Source organism: Callithrix jacchus, chromosome 16, assembly GCF_049354715.1.
Source record: "Callithrix jacchus isolate 240 chromosome 16, calJac240_pri, whole genome shotgun sequence".
NCBI lineage: Eukaryota > Metazoa > Chordata > Mammalia > Primates > Cebidae > Callithrix > Callithrix jacchus.
In genome coordinates, this window is record NC_133517.1 from 49,805,001 (window position 1) to 49,823,021 (window position 18,021).

Below are 18,021 nucleotides of genomic sequence, written 5' to 3' on the forward strand. Positions count from 1 at the left end.
TGCCATCTTTTTCTTTTACTTTAAAAGAGCCAGAAGTCACTTACAAAATGTAACATTATTGCTATATGAAAAAATATGAAAACCACGTTAAGGAATCCATCATAGGTCAAAGCAATATGGTGGTAGGATATATTTTGTGACAATACTCCCATACAATTTTATAGAAAATTGTCAATTACTTCACAATAAGCTACACATAAATCAGAAACTAAGTAAAATGCATGTCTTCTATACAATCAAATTTACATTCCATTCCAAAACCAACAACAACAAAACTATATAAAATGATATAGCTAATAATATATGATTCGATTTTAAATTTTTATTTTGTTGCTATTGACCTTATGGTCAATATTTTTCAGTATATTCTGATGGAATCATTTTCGTTTGTATAGTTAAAAAGTTATTTAGATACTTATGTACAGTGACACTGAATATGATGCTAAGTGATTTCACTGTCGTCAATGTCAGACGGGGTCTTTCTTTTATCAAAGTGACCCATTTAAGAACTTTACGATAAAGTTTTATAAGTCCCAGTAAAAAAGACCACAAAAACAACCATTTAACTTAAACCATAGAATTCATTCCAAAATGACTGCATAACAAGTTAACTCACTATAAAAGTTCCTTCACCATTTAGGGTGATTTTTATTTAGTGTTCACCAACTTCTATTCTCTACTGCCAGACATTCTGTTTGCAAAAATCACCAATGTCCTCAAGAAATCCCAAAGAGAAAACCTAACATAGTTTTAATGCTAAATTCAGAGCAATACATACCTGCTGGTCTGCTTAGAATATGTGTACATACAGATTTTTTGGTATTCTCAGTAATTCACCAGATCAGTGTCTTTGATCATGCCAAATCCCTTTTTCAGAACTAATGGACAATATGCAGAAAAGAACTTTTATTACTCGTTCTGCTTTGCTTTCGTCTGCAGTCACTGCTGCCTAAACTCTGCTCTGTTAAATGACCAAACCCACCTACAAGGAGCCTGGCTAATGAAAGGGGGTGCTTTCTGAACAATAGAAGAATTCCTTTGCATTCAGAAAGCAGAGTTCCCATTAGAACCCAAAATCAGAGAGGCCAGTTTTACCTCTGTTTTTTAATTGAGATTGTCCCAGCCCTCTTCTACGGTCCAGTGAGACAGTGTTTGTGAAATGATTAAAAAGAACGTGATCTGATCAAGAGGACAGAATAATGGGAAAGGAATGCTAGGTTAGCCACTCCGCTAAGTGCTGGGAAAGAAGACCAGTGGGCTCCTTAGCCTATTGTTTTTATTCTCATTTGCTCTTTAGCCATCTCATAACACTTTGATTCTTTATTTACTCCATTTTAAATGGATTAAAAGTTGTCCACTTACGTGATAATTTGGTAACTAGTTACAAATTAAAAAAATAGAAAATAAAAATCCTTGAATTATATCAAGTTTCCAAAAGGTCATCACTGTCTCTGCTGTGGCCTTTTCCCCATTCCAAATCCTCTATCAATATGTCATAGTGAGTTAGGCAAAGACAAAAGAGAGGCGCAGTGTGAAAACGGCACATATATCTAATCCTGACAAAGCAATGAATAGACCTTCACAAGTATAATTATACTTGTTTATTTGTTGCCACGTACAGAGAACTGATGAAAAAAATCCATCAAAGTGGTATTATGCAGACACCAAGAGCTTCTTTTCTTTCGTTGCTAAAGCCACATTGAGGCTTAAATTCCTTATTGTTAAATTCAGAAGAAAGAAAAAAAAAAGAATTTTGGCTGGACTTTTTTTTTGCATCAGTTGCTGACAAATCTTTTGTGTACAAGGCAGTATTAGTTCACACCGCTACCTCACTTTTACCCATGTTGGAATTCATAATTATAAACTACTGTACAGAAGCTTTTAAAAGGGTGTGGTGTGCTAACCAAGAGAAGAGGGTAGTGGAATTGCCTGTTTCTCACAGTCTCTCTTTTGATATATCAAAACACAGGTAAATACCTGTGTGGAAGTACTAGTTATGCCAGACACATCTTTGATCTCAGTCTTAAGTTGGTGCTAGTGTTTCTCTTTAATTCACCTTACTCTGCTATTTGCTTATTTTGGTATATGTTGAGTATTTCATGATAGATTGCAAACTTTTTCATAGTGCAGTCTTAAAAACGTTGGCAAGAAGGAAAGCAAATTCAAGGATATAAAAGCATAGAAAATATTAAGTAAAAAGGTTTCAAATCCAGCTATTAAGGAGGCATTAATGTTCCAATAGACACTAAATCAAATAACTTAACAAAAGTGCATTTTTAGAGGTGGGGAGAGGGTAGCCAAACAAGCTTTTTTTCTTGTAAGATAGAAATATATCAAAGTAAATGCAATCTGCATAGTTAATGTTTGTGAGCTTTACAATTTAAAACAGAAAAGCTGTAATTTTTCTTTGCTGGCAATCTGGAAACACTCTGGAGTTAATTACAGCTGATTCGGAGTGAACCACACAAACAAAGACCAGTCTATGTCCAGACAATTATACTGCATTAACCAGCTTAGAGCTTCCTGCTGATGTTTCAGGGCTCTTCTGTTACACCCTTCTACCTTCCCAGCACGAGATAAAATGCTTCTGCAAGAAGGAATTAATGAAGAGAACTGCAAAAGAATGTGTGACGACCTCTCCTGACACGTCAAAAACTTTCCACCCATGTCACGACAAAGGGAAGAAGGTAATTAAGTTTGAATAGAAGGATGTAACCAAATATATTCAGCATTTAAGACAGGCACATTTTTTAAAGAGAGAAAGTTTACAAGGACAAGTATGAGTATGTGAGTCAACTAAGTCATTTTTCTCTGTTTTCCTCTCATTTTTCTCATTAAAATCTGTTAACTATTCAATGAAGATTGGTTTTCTTCGTTATAAATGGGACCCTGTGATTGATAGTCTTCTTCTCCCTCTCATTCTTTTCTTTCTCTGCTTCTCTTCCCACCCTCATTTTCTCTCATTCTCTCTCACATCACTAAATTTGCATAGACTTTATATGACAATTACATAGCATTAAACATATGTGTTGGAGAACTAAAGAGAAAAGGTGCACTTTACCAATGAGTCCAATAGGTCTAAATTTGAATAGTTGTGGGAAATAGGAATTTTACTCAGTTTTCTTCACAACTTTAATCAAACTCCAGCTACTTTCCTTAGAGAGGAATCAGTAGTGTCTCCTTAACAAAATCACACCATTATATGACTCATTTTATTTGTTGTCTTCAGGAAAATTTTATAATCAGTGTGCAAGATGTACCCAATAATTTAGCTACCCTCTGTAAACAAACTTTGGTACTTGTAACCAATCTAGTTGATTTCTAATTTTCTTACTCATTCTAATTGAAAATGAATAGTTTGCATTGGTGTGAGACAAAGACATGAACTGTAATTATGTTCAGTGCCTCTTTTTGATTCTTTCTTTGATACTGTTTTGCTAGTATTCCACTGACATTAAGGCTTTGTAGTGATTGCTTCATTAAAGGTTAAGGATGTCCTAATCAGCTAAAGTATTACTAGAAAGATGTTGTTTGCCAATACTGAGAATATACTGACTTTTTTTTCCCTGTCTTTATTGGGTCACTTCCAAATGCCAGTGACCCAGCCATACTTCAGTATTAATGATCTTCTCTTTGTCTCATCTATGCAAAGTGGGATTAAAGTTAAATGACTATATGATCCTTTTAGTTTTTCTTCCCTAAATAAATATTTATACATAAATCAATAAGGTACTGATTGATATACTCTGAAAGATACCCTGAAATTACAAAAAAGTTGTGCAAATTACACTTAGGTTTACAAGCATCTCAATAATATACAGAATCATTTTCCTTTCACAGGCCACCCTCAATTTCTACCATAGCTGAAAGTTCAAGTAAATTGCACTTCTAAATATGAAGCTTTGACACAGAACTCTTTAGTTTTTCTTGGAGAAACATGAATTGAGTCAATCATTTTTGGGAATTTATAAATCACAGTAACCATGTTTTTCATATGTTATATTGCTAGTCCTTAAGATGTAACTGACTAATCTCTCTGGCATATGCATAATCTAAGAGTGCTTAGCTGATAATCCTTTTAATTTATCACGTAAGAATATTTAAAAAATTAATCTTAATTTGTTTTATTAAGTTATATATAAATATAGAATATTTGGCTTCAAAAAAAGATATGCCAGACTAGTAAAAACCAGTGCACACACAATTTATTTTATATGTAAAGACATATGAAAGCCAATGTAAAGAGAGTGTATTTTAACATAGATCTATATTTTTCCTCTTTGTCTGTTCATATATGAAATTGATTATTGAATTACTGACAACTAAATATTTCAAAGAAAAAACAATTGTATAATTATTTCTATTTTATCATTTCTACCAATATGATCTCATAACCAATATGCCAGTAAGTGTAACAGCATAGGTACCTTTTTTAAAGTCATTTCTAGCAGGCTAAATCTACCGTAATTATCTTCATAAAATCAATCACAGGTCAAGTATTCCAGCCAACATTTCTATTTCTTGAGCAATGGTTTCAATAATTTTACATGATTTCAAATATTTTCCCTGAAGAAAGTTATATGTATGATTCTTTAAATCACTGCCAATTGCATCTTACTATCTAATATTCTTAGAATCTACCAAATACAAGTGTCCTTTTCATCCCATGTAAATATTTTAAACCACTTTATATTAAAAACCACATTAGGACTAGCATAATAGAGAACATAAGTGGAATGCCAAGTTTTCTTCTGGATGAAATATTGGCAAATTTATGTTTGATCTCTGAGATTAGTTATTTTATTGCTATTATGAAGAGCCTTTAGTTTGGGGATTTTTATTTATTTATTTATTTTGGCCTGAGAGTTAATTTGACTGCTGCCCATCAGTGAAGTGAGCAATTCAGTAATTAGCTTTTGTGTTTTAAATGTATGAACTTTAATTAGATTTCATTATAAACAAACAACCGTCAACCATAATTATAAGCTCCTTGGTTTACCCACATATTATCCCTTTTCAAACAAACTTGATGTCAGACAAATTAAAATCAAGCAGCCAGCAATTTTGAGTTGAATTTTACATGATCTGCTGGTAACCTGATTACTTTAACTTCAATATCATTACAGGAAAAGTATTTCAGGAAAAATAATTACAAGAATTCCAACAGGAGACAAGCTTAATTGTATTGATTCAAAAGATGCATGTTCAGAGGAACCATGTTGAAGAAATAATGTTATCTCAAATCTACAGTTTCTATTAAAATGAAATTGTCCAGCAAGAAAGAAGCAATTTAAGATTAGTGTCTACAGAACTAGAGATACTAAACTAACTAAATAATTATCTGGGCCCAATTATTTTATACTTTAAGAAGCAAAATATCAGTGTGGAGGAACTACAAGTCCTGAGGTTTGCAGGTTTATTTACTGACTGGTGTATCTATTAGGACCAAGAACAAGTGGAGCTGTCAGGACATAATGAAGGTAAATGATTAGTTAGCACCAAGCTTGAACTCTTCTTCAATGCAATAAGAGTTAATTAAAGTTTACCACCAAACATCAACCAAAGCAGGATGTTGATCAGGTTTCAGCATTAAGTGCAAACAGACAATAGTTGGCAGCAATTAGTGCAGCTATCAAATGACATGCAATGATAATTATACATTTAAAACAGTTAAAGAGCTGGGGGAAAAAACTAATCAGCCTCTTTGAGACAAATACTCAAAGGGCAGGAAACAGGTATCAGATTATTCCACTTTAACACTGTAAATCAATAGAATTAAACAAGAAAAGGTTGTATGGGTACATTATCTGAAAGAGAACAGTTAACCGAACCTAAAATGAAATAAATCTGCTGGTATTGGTCTATCAAAGATAAGAACTTCTGCAGCTAAAGAAAATAACCTACTTTTCAATTAAAGTTTCAGAATGAAGCCTCTGTGAAGAAAGTTTAGCTTCTTGGTTTTGTGTAAATTCAACAGCGCAACAAGTATTTCATCGTAATTACTGTTATAAATTCAGCAACAATTATTTCATCATAATTACTGTCATTTGAATTGTTAACTTCCACTCTACCATAATGCCAACAGTACTTTATGCCTGAATGTTATCTTTGTGTACTCCAATATTATCTTTCTGAAAACTTTTCTAATGGATGTTAAGATTGAAATTCTTTCAATGCAGCTAAATTTAAAACTGAGGCCATATATACATATTTAGTGGTATGTTATGCAGATCTTCCCTTGACACTATTTGAACCTATGACTTCAGTCTTGAAATTGATGAACCTGCATACAGCATACCCCTTAGAACAATTTTATAAATCACCTCATTCTTTTCCATAGTTTCTGTGTATCCTAGAATTCCCTGTATCCTAGAGAATGTCTCCAGAAATATGCCCATCCTCATGACCTTCACCTCTCCATTTTCCCAACTAATTCTGTTGTGCTAAGGATTTGTACACAGTGTTGGCTAATCCCAATATTTCCCTGGAGCTAAATCTAAGCCATGGCCGACTCCCAGCACAAAAATGTCTCTCTCCAAAAGCCCTTTTGCCCCCTTCAGCACTCATACACTCATTGGTCCTGACATTTTCACTTCAGCCATGACAAATGAGCTGATGACTCTGATGTGATTGCACGGGAGGATGGCTTTATCTAAAGATATATCATTAACTCTCATCACCGTCTCCTAATATGGCTCTTCTGGGTTCATGTAATGTGTTGTGAAAATTTGAGGAAAATTTTTGGTAAATATATGCACTGTAAGTAGTAAGAGACCAATTTCATCAAAGGAAGAAAAGGGACATCTGAGTGGACAGGATGGTAGAGGCAGGTGTAGGGAGAAGGAAAAAAAAAAAGACTAGCATTAACTAAATGTTGCTCTGGGGATTTAAGTAACTCTACTCACCCATGCTCCAGTGCAAACCAGCCAGCTGACTGTCTCTTAAAGGTCCCTTCCATTCAACATGGGGGACTGGAGCAGAGCATAATTTGTGAGGTGGCACAAATGAAGCTTCTCAGATAAATATGGCTTACCAATAGGCAGGCCAACGGATTTCTTTCTTTTTATCGCAGGGTAGAATCTGTTTTATTTTCAAACCCTTAATTTCCTATGATATTAAATCTCTTTAAATTCACTTTAGTCGGAATAGGGATTATCAAAAACAATTCCACTTTGAGATCATAGTATTCTTCAATTGGAAAGAGGCAATAGTTTCCTTCCACACTATTATTAAATGCGAAACTTTTAAGTTCTTTGGAAAGGAGAGCCTTTCCATTTATCATAAACATGGCAACCTTTAGGTTACGTTAGAACTCAAGTCCCAGTCACATAGTTCTTGTTATGTACACGATAGAGTTTACAGAGTAGTTACTTGTTGTAACCTCTTCTCTCAATTCATCTGAGGACACACAGCCAATCAGAGTCAATCTAGCATAACAGACTTCTAGAAAAGAGGTCAGGCTTTGAGGTAAAGTGCTATTCAGTCTTGGACCATGCAAGGAGCTCTTTATTTCTGTTCTTATTGGCATCAGTCCCCCTTACTAGAGCAAGAACAAAGCCAAGGGCTCCTGTGAGGTTTATGAATAAATCAAAGGTGAGCCACTTTAAGTGCTGCCCATGATTTCCTTGTTGACAGTGAGCACTTAAACAGGCTTCTATGACCAGCAACTTCTGGCAAACCATAATGATTCCTAATCTGTACCCTACTTCATTTCAAGAACTAAATGACACACCCTATTTTTCCTGCAAGTTTTCACCTTTCAGGCAATTTCGGTTCCGTCTCTAACAGTTTACCTTTACAATCCTAGAGCAGTCAGCACAGGAATTGTAAGTAAAATCTTCCTTTGCTTGGAAAAATCTCATAAATAAAAAACAAATCTCCAGCATAAGCATAACAAATCATTCTCATATTAATAATGTAGAATTTTAGGATTGGGGAGAAGCTAAGCCAACTAAGCTGAAGAGGACACACACACACACACACACACACACACGCATGCACACACACTCAGTTTCATCAGCTGCACTCTGTAGTTATGTAATGTTTCCCAAGAATTTCCATGAGCTTCAGTTTATTTATTGGTTAAACAACGGGATTGTGCTATATACCTTCTGACTGCAACAAATTGTGTTCTAATATAAAAAGCCATTTAGATTTCTCTGTAAGATAGTTTTCTCTGTGAAATTTCCCAATATAAGTCCAGCTGTTTCTAAGGTGATTTCTTTTTCAGTACCTAGATTTCAAGAGAAGAAGATTCCAGTAGTGTAGTAAACTATTTATGTTTTTAATTACCATTTATTTATCCATTCACTCATTCAACAGATACTTATTGAGCACCAAAGATTTGCCAATAATATGTTCATCAGTGTGGATGTAGGGTTAAAACAGAAGTGGGTGCTACCCTCATGGAGGTTGCAGTTTTATTTGAGGAGACACTGAAACAAGCATCATGAAAAATGTTAAGATGCTAATTGACTTCTCTAAATGAAGTATAACCTTATATTGATTAGTATTCAAAAATGCCTTATCTTAAATTATGTGTTTCAAATGAACTGTTAAGTCCAGGGCCTCTTACAAATGACCAGAACATAGGCCATGCATGCACTTATATTTTTAAAAAGTACTTTAAAAAGTGTTATGAACCAAACATGTATAAATATTAAACAATAATCAAACACAAAATTGGGAAATTATAATCAAAATACACTTAGATTTCCCATAAAATTATAAACAATATTTTTAACTTGTATCTTATGTGTATCACAATGAAAAATGTATTAAGAATTAACAGATTTAAAAAACCAGAACTTTAGTTTCCAGGTGGTCCAAAAATTGAGTTTGTATATATTAGCTCATCATGAATTTACCATCTTTGAACTTGGTTAGTCCTCCAGAATAATGCATTATTATAAAAGAATAAAGCACTGTTATTCCCCCAAGAGATAAACCAAGTGGAGACCCATAACTTGGCTATAAAATACCCGAAGAAAATTTAAGGGTTCACAATGTTACTGGATCATTAATAGCTGGATCTCTTCTTTAGGTTGGTATAATTTTAGTCAACAGGATGCCATGTAATAGTACTGATCTTTCTTTCTTGGCATATGAAAATATCATTAATATCAAGTATATCATTAATACCAAGTATATAATCCAGTTTTGGAAAACCTTCTAATTCAGAGGCTTTTAAGCAGAGGCTTTCAACTTCAAGACTTAAATAAGCATTATGGTCTTTTTTATTATTGCATTTAATGGAGGGTCTGGAATCTTGAGTTCATGTGGATAGGCCAAGGTCTAAATTATTTAAAAACTGTCTCTGTCCTAATTTGCTTCTTTACAAAAATGGAGACTCAGAAATGCATTAACTATCAAGAAGCTCCTTTAGAACCAAACCAACTTGTGGTGTTGGAGTGGCAGATAAAGATGTGGAGGAGCGTCCACCTGTCAAACTAGATGCCATCTAAGTACCTGTCAGTGAGAAAACATGAAAAGAACTACTACTCCTTTACCCCACCTCTTAGACATACGCATTGCCAAATTCTTATCTTTTTTTGCAGGAGAGAGAGGAAACTCTACTCAAAATATCTATATAGACTTCCTTTATCAAATGCTCTTTAGTATCATGACATTAAAACAACTATTGGGAATAAACAAAAAGGAAACATAGAGATCAGTTATCAGGTCCTGCCACAATCACTTATTTTAATGTTCATAACACTTTAGTCTTAATGTAATCTCTGCTGCAACCCTGACATATGTCTGAGAAAACTGAGGCTCAGAGAGATTAAGTAACTTGGTCAAGGGCACCCATAACAGAAATGTTATCCAAGTGTTTTACAGGTTGTATAAGATTCCTATTAAGCATTGGGTTGCCAACAAATGTAGTAGATGTTAAAATATCTAAAATTTAAGTCATTTCAAAAGGAAAAGGAAACCAAAGAAAGCAGAATTAAAATAGTGTCTGCCCTTAACTAAGTGTCATTCTGTTTGTACATTATGCTGCCTCCAAAACATCACAGCCTTGACTTCATTTCCTTTCCTGACACGGAATTAAAGCCTTGTTCTTGTTCACGCCATGGTCAGGATTATTATAAATACATTTTAAGTCACTGAGATCATCAGTATTTTTATGAATCATAGGCTCTTCTTGTCCAATTGGAGCACCTAGTCTAATCTCCTCCTTAACACAAAAATATGTTTAACAGTCACAATAGAAAGAGGCCATTTAGATTCTACTTGGCTCCTTTAGATAACAAAGAGCTCACTCTGTCAGAGAAGACAGTGTCACTGTTGGGTTACCATGCACATTTTCCTTTCCTCCTCCTCTTCACCATCTCCACAACTTTCATATTCATTCATTCAAACCATTTTCAAATAGCCAATACAGTTGAGTGGCCACTGGTGCTAGAGTTACAATATGTGAATTATTGTCTGGACATTCTCCTATCTTGCTGGGTAATCAAAGATAACTTCTTTTTAATTCAATAGCCCATATTTTAATATGAGTTAGTTGAACTGAATGATGGGAAGGCCGATTCCCAGGCTTTGGCCTTTCAGTAGTTTCTAATTGTCTTACCACACTAGCTGCTCATTTCTGTTGAGATAATACTGGCCAATTAGAAAATAAGAGAAATTCATCCTATGAAGGGAAAACTTCACAAGCTACCACTAGGAATTAATATAAAGAGGAAAGAGAGACCTAATGTGAAAAGAGGGTAGACGTGTATGTGTGTGTGTGTGTGTGTGTATGTGTGTATGTGTGTATGTGTGTGTACCTGTATATACTCTAATGAATAGGAGTGTTAGGGATGATGAAACACAGTTGTAACTACTAAACTAAAAAAGATGATTAATTCGAATTTTCAATTAATGGGCTCAGGAAATCTTAAGCATTAACTGCATGATTCCTAAATTTATGTTTTTTTAAAACTACTAAGCACTATATTTTCAAAATCCACATTAGTGAAGTATTTCAGTTTTAATGAAAATACTATGGGAAATATAAGAATGATTGGGCTTTTTCAACATATTCTTCCAAGCAGACAAACTTTAAGATTCCTCAAAACCTTCCCTCTGAAGAAGTTATGTTTCATTTTGTTTTTAACAATATAACCAGGTGGCGTGCACCAGCTCATATGTTTTTGTATTTTAACATTGTTAGAGCTATGGATTTTCTTTCTTCTTTACAGTGAAGGAAAAGAATTTTATGGACAGTTATAAAATGCATATTTTAACCCAAAAGTCAATTTTCCCTGGTTAAAATGATTTAGATCTGAGTAAATATTTGCAGAGTGATTTCTTTTTTATAGCCAGAACACAATGATACTTAGAAACATTGTCTTTAGAGGTATGTCCTATAGTGCATACCATTCAGTAATTATGATCTGAGCACTGTTGTGCCCTCAAGTCAGACAAACATTAGAAATGATCTATTATCTGAATTATGATGCTGGTGTGCGAACCCCTGATCTGGATGACCAAAACACCCATTCACCACTTGTCTTGGACCATCAGGACATTACGATGTATTCACTAAGTCAGTCTGTCCAAATTCTTAAATTGTATTTGTTTATTTTATCAAATCTCTAGAATGTTAAAGTGGTTGATTACATTAGACACAAGCTGCTTACTAAATAAGACTTTAGTATCAAAGCCATTTTTAAATCGAGTGCATAAACTCAAATGTGCGTTAAAGTGGCAAATATTTTATTCTATTCACAAACCTTCATAAGAACAGGAGACTAGAGAGCAGCCATTCCTGGACTGAGGATTGTATTAAATGTGAAACCATATCAAACTTTCAAGGCAACTTGTGAACTTCTGAAACTAGGGAATTAACAGAACATCAAGTTCAGCAAGATCACAAGGGGCACAATCCTCATGCAAGAAAATAATGCCATCGAGCCCTCATTAAAAGCCCATTTTGTCCTTAGCCATCAAAGACTGTGAGTGCACTAAGATCTTGGTTATATCATCAGGGATAACTAAAACAAGTGCCAAGAGAAATTGTGCACTTTTAGTTCTCACATGTGTCCATCTGTTCACATATAAACATATATTCTGCTTTCTGTCTGATTTCTAAAATCTTGATATCAGAATACCCTGGGCTTTTGCCCATTTTCTAAGAATGCAGACATCACATAAGCTACTATTAACCCATGTGTGATCCACTTCCATGGTGGCTGGAAAACTGCCAGTTACAACACATGGTGCCTGGTTAACAATGTCTTAAAATATAAATGAATTTATTTTTTAAATTAACACATTTTCTTATGGAAATACCTTAATAAGCCCTTCTGCATGTAAAAGAATAGCATCCATGTGGATTTTTTGTTCTTTTAAGACTTTTCTTCAAGCATATCATAAAGTTAACCATAAAAGTTTCTGAAACAATCCAGAATTTCTTGACAAATTTTAAAAAGGATTCTAATAAAAAACTGGGGGGACTATATAACATAGATCAAACAGTTTTCCTTTAAAATATGTTGTATTCAAGAGTCAACCCTTAAACTTTAATTTATGTAAAAATACTTCTAATTTCCCAAGTTTCCATCTAATCATCTTAATAGTACCTCAGCAACAAAACCGCTAAAGTGATGAGGCAAATGGAAGTTCTAAAATCTAGCAACAAACAAGTTAGGTTAATATCTGATGGAATCTTTTAGACCTGTTCTGAGGCTGCCATCAGTGGATCATTTGTGGTGACCTCAAACCAGAAAGAGCTTGTATAAAATGCATCCATATAAATAATTATCTACACTGCATTTTATTTACATATGTACAAAAGAATCAATTCCCACCTTTGAAAGAGTCTTAACACTTATGGTATTTTAACTATCCTAATTATGGTTGAAGAAACAGCATTAAGAGTCTTGATCACATTGTCAATTGATAACCAGTTACATCCCTAACTAGTGACAAGGGGAAATCCTACTACAATGTCTCCAAGAGTGAACTTATTTTTAAACAGACATTTTTAAAAAGACTTATCTCTAAATAAAATACACAATATACCTACAAAGCAACATGAAGACTATATTCAGAACTTTAGGAATTAAATCTTAAGAAAATAAGATAATCTATATACTCTTCTATCCCTTCCCAGCCACAAAAGCTGATAGGCCACTTAAAACACTTAACATTGCCAAAAGTCAGACTACACAACTCTTTCCCAAGTGAAGTGTTTTGCCAATTGAGATAGTTATTTATAGCTGATGGGGTAAAAAACAGGCACTTTATATTCCATCATTAACTGAATTAAATATCCACACCTTACCATTGGCCTTTTCTGAAATATCTGTTTTTGCCAGCAAAGTGCTGGGAATTCTTGATACCCAATAGTCAATATTTGGCTAGTCTGGCATGTTTCTGAAACTCTTCTATATACAAACCTCTGTTGATCATCCTCTAGCTGCACTATTGTCATACACATTACTTCCCAATGATGATGAAAACACAGCATCTTATAAAGTTGCTGAAATCTGAGCCCATGCTTGTTTTCTCAAGTCTTGGACAAACATAACTTTAGAGAGAGCAGAGCATAGACATAAAGAAAGAGAAGCCTGCATTTTCATCTTCCTTTCATCTTAGTCATTCAGTCAGCCATTCAGGACCCTATTCAACAGAGCTTTTCATTATGCAAAAAAATGCTAATCCTTTTCCGATGCTTTCACACTTGTATAAACCCCCATTCCTTCAACTGAAAAGCAATTATATCAGTTTACCTTTCTGTCAAAAACAGGATTAATATTCCAATAACAGAATCTCTTTTCTTTACCTATCTTTTGCTTTAGGAAACTAGAGATTATTAGTAGAGGCATTCTTAGAACAAGAATCCATTATTTTAAATATGATTATGTTAACCAATGGATGGAAAAGGGAGAGAGTAAGAAGAAAAAAAAAGTCCTTCAGTTACTGCAGAAACTCTTTTCCGTGACAGAAGTGACCTTCCTTTTACAGATGCCCAAAAAGAATGAGACTCACTCTGGTCTATTAATCAGAAACAAATTATGAAAGAATGTAGCTGGACTGGTTGACACTATCCCGTCTTGGGAGACTCAGTAACAGCCTAGTAACAATGTCCTCTTCATGGGTAATGAGCAGCCATGACAAATGGGGCAGAGAAACTATTTATTTGCATATGCAAATTCTCACACAAGGGAAACATGTACAAACAAGTGTCATTGTAAGGTGGATTAGGCAAACAACGCTTTCTTTTTAGGACATTCTGCAGCCCAGAACATTAGTCAGCACAATTAAACCAGTCTCCATGGAGACTAATGAAATTTCACCACGGTATGAGTTAAATTAGATAGCTAGTTATGTGTTTCCACAATCCAACTTAAAATCCATTATTGTTTCAGAACAATACTGCAATTGTGCCTAGCTGATCTTTGCCAGCTCAACAAGCTCCTAAGTTGACAATTTGCATATGTTAATATAATTAAGCACTAATTACATGAAACTTGTACATATTCACATGCACTTTCCCTGGGCGCTTCTCAGTTTGAACCTTGGCCAAGTCTTTAACCCTTAGAGTGGTCTTAGAAGGGGGGAACCCTCTTCCTATGGGTACAGCCCTTAGGCAGACACAGAAAGGCTCCTCATTTATAAACACAAAGCTTAACCTGGCTTCTCATATTTCTAGCAACAATGACAGAACATATTTTGTCAGAGTGCTAGAGACCAGGGATGAGGAAAATGAAGAGTTGGGGGATGGATTAGTCTTTAAAGACTCATAATGAGTATCTTCTCAAAGGAAGGCAGGAACATTCATTTCAAGAAAATGTTAAGAAAGAATTTGTTCTCATTGACATTGCCGAACCTTGGGAGATGAACCTGGTTTGACAACAGCAAAAATAGCAAGTAGGAAACGGAAAAGGAGTCAGCAGCACCTAATAAGCTTTACATAAATATATGCAGAGGCAATTAAGCAATGTTAATTACTATGACAGCAGTTAATTGAATATAATTAGATATTTTAAGCCACTGAATAAAGCATAGTTAAGATTAATTTTATTGAGATTAATTGTAAATAAGGATAGATTAACGCTGTGTTTTGACAGGCATAAAAAGTAGTTCTGCAAATTAAGCAGAAGCGTGGCCTCCAGTCCAAAAATCATATATTATTTTAATGTCACACCTCAGAATCATCTCCTCAATAAACATGACTTTTCAAACCCAAACAGACAGGAATCTTGAAGAAAAACAAACAGCTTGCAGAGATTAAAGAGCCTTTTGTCCTTTTTCATGTGCATTTCTTTTAACAGACTAAATTAAGCGAGTCTGGTGTACGTTTTTTAGGAAGGAACATTTCACACTGAATGGAAAAAATGTTCTATCACATATGAAATTCGTGCAGCTGTGCGGAACTTGGTCCAGAGGGTTTAAGACTGTAAAACACCACCAAATGATAGACAGTAGGCCTTCCTTGGATTATATGATAAAGTCACAATCTTTTATTTTGACCTCCCTCCAAATTTCTGCTTTGTATTCTTTCCAATGAAGTCACATATTTTCTTTTATAATTTTCTTTCTGTAAGTGGATAAAAAGAAACATTGTACCTACTAAGTGCTAGAAACAACATGTAAAAGGAATTGAAGAAGGCCTCATTTAACAAATATCAGCTGTCATTCAGCCACAAAATGCAATGATAGCTATAACAACAATGTATGCAAATGACACCTCTTGATTATTACTCTCATAAGAAATAGTTTCTGAAAATATTTCTTAGAAAAATATTGCTAATTGAAAAATCCTCTTCCCCAATACTTTCACACCAAGCAAATTCATGCATACTCTTTAAGAAAATTAACACAGTCCCCCAGAATGCTGAACAAATCACTAATAAGAAAGGAGCTTCAATTGATTTTGAAATAAATCAATAGGTGATTAACATAATATTTTTAAAGCAGCAGAATGTACATATATATTACATAAACATATATATTATATTTTCAATACCTTTTAGCTTTTAATCGAACAAGGGCTTTACACTATTGAGCCTGGGTCTACACTGCCTGACAACTTCTTTAGGATGTCTCTAGTCTTTATAAAGAAAATCCTAAAATGGTCTATGAAACAAGACTACGACAAGCCATTCTGCAGTGAAAGATTTTAAATCATCCAGCCTCTTCTAATAGACTTGAGACTTATTGAGGTAGAAACCATAAAAAATGAAGAAGGGAAATTTAATCCCTGAAATATTGATTTGCACATTAATATCATATAGGCAGAGGGCAATTTGGCTTCGTGGAAATGACACATTGTCGACCCTTGGTGAAGTCAGAGCCAATCTAACTGCTGAACATGTCTGAATCTCAAGAGTTATTAAGGGCTTCCCTTCTTGCCTTTATGACTTTTCTTCAGCCTACCAATGCAATCTTAAATGTATTATCTTTAAGAAATAATTGTAAAACCTCAGGGGTTTTCCAGTTAATGGAAGGGAGGCCAAACCACATCAGATTCTGAAATGCAACATTAAACCCTTGCAATCAACAAAACCACCTCAATTCTCATCCATCCAGTGCAGGATCTAATATTGTTATTAGAGATAATCAAATTTCATTGTGTAAATTTAGGCTCATGGTCAGAATGGAAGCAGTAAATTCTGCAATATTAAACAGTGATTTTCTCAGCTCCTTTATGTTTTCCTTTGCTGGTGAAGCGTCTTTTAAAACAATCCACCTAGCTCAAAATTAATGAACAGATTTGGGCTTATCTGCTAAACACTGCAAAAAATTACAAAAGCACTGAAGGTTTGCCTCATTTTTAACTTTAAGTGGCAACTTTCACTGCATAGACCCAGAGTCCACTATCCCTGCCTAACCCCACAGTTGGTGCTATTGCTTTGACTTACACAGCTGGTTTACCTGACCTTTCTTTGTTCCTTGGGTACATTTCACTTTTCAGATTTATGGTATTTCCCCCATATTTCATTGACCCTATCTTCATTGCCATAAACATAAAAACACTCGAATATGAGTTTACTTTTTAAAAAAATCCAAAATCAACCAGCAACTGAATAAAACCACAGTGATACTCTCCCTAGTTTGTACCGTAAATATTAAAACCATTTAAAAAAACTGTATAAACCTTATGATCCCCACACTGAAGCCAGGTGCAAGAGGTTAAAACAGCTGGCTAGCCATCTTTTATTTTTGTGTGCCTTCCTGCTGATTGAAACCACAAACCTTGAAAACTATCAAATATTCCCTTAAGGAATTTTTTTTTTTTTAAGACGAGGAAAGAAAAAAGAAAACCTTCATTCTCTTTAATATGCTCCTCAGTGGAAAAGGAAAACTCCTAAACACAGTCACAGTGGTAGTGAAATAATTCCGAACATCTCCTTTCTGTTTTATTTAAACCATCCTTTCCAAACAATTTCTATACACAATTGTTTTTATTCTTCAGTTAGAAAAGAAGAAACAGAAAAAAAAAAAAAAAAAAAAAGAAAGAAAGTCTGAGCTTGCTCTGTCAGTTTTGCGAGTAAATATAAAGTAAAACAAGTGTTGATGGCACCGAGAGTGTTACATACCCGGGCTGTGTTTTTGCATTGCTCTCAATGGAAGCGATCGATGCCCGTGTCACTGTCGCGTCCCAATCGCAGCCAAGTCTCAGCCTTAATCTAAGCAACACCCGAAAAGGCAGCGGCAGCCGCAGCCTCTCTCTCACTCTTCCATCCATCCACCCAACTAAAAATATAATACTACATATGAGCTTTAACCACTCCACGTTTATAGGGATCAAGCCACTGAAAATCCAGGAGAACACAATAAAAAAAAAAAAAAAAAAAAAAAAAAAAACCTCCTTCTGTCTCTTGTCTCTTCTCTCTCTCTCTCTCTCCCTCTCTCTCTCTCTCCCTCTCACCCCCTCTCTCTCTCTTCCTCTCTCCTCTCTGTCTCTCCTTTTGCCATCTACATGATCCTTGATTAAACATGGAACAGAGTTAATAAAAGGGGGGGAGGACTCAAGGAGAGGAAATGCAACTGTCAGAAATCGGGACGGCCAGATTTCCTGGT

At 34.7% G+C, this 18,021-nt stretch overlaps 1 protein-coding gene across 3 annotated transcripts in view; it reads right to left on the reverse strand.

Moving 5' to 3' along the window:
- The window catches only part of ZFHX4 (zinc finger homeobox 4), a 191,203-nt gene that overhangs the window by 170,895 nt on the left and 2,287 nt on the right, over positions 1-18,021 (reverse strand). The window contains exon 1 of one of the 3 annotated variants that reach the window (XM_017965421.4): positions 17,538-17,696. The exons of the other annotated variants lie outside the window; for them this stretch is intronic. The gene's annotated coding sequence lies outside the window, so the exon portion shown is untranslated. Of the gene's footprint in view, positions 1-17,537; positions 17,697-18,021 lie in introns of those variants that run through there. 3 annotated transcript variants of the gene reach the window in all.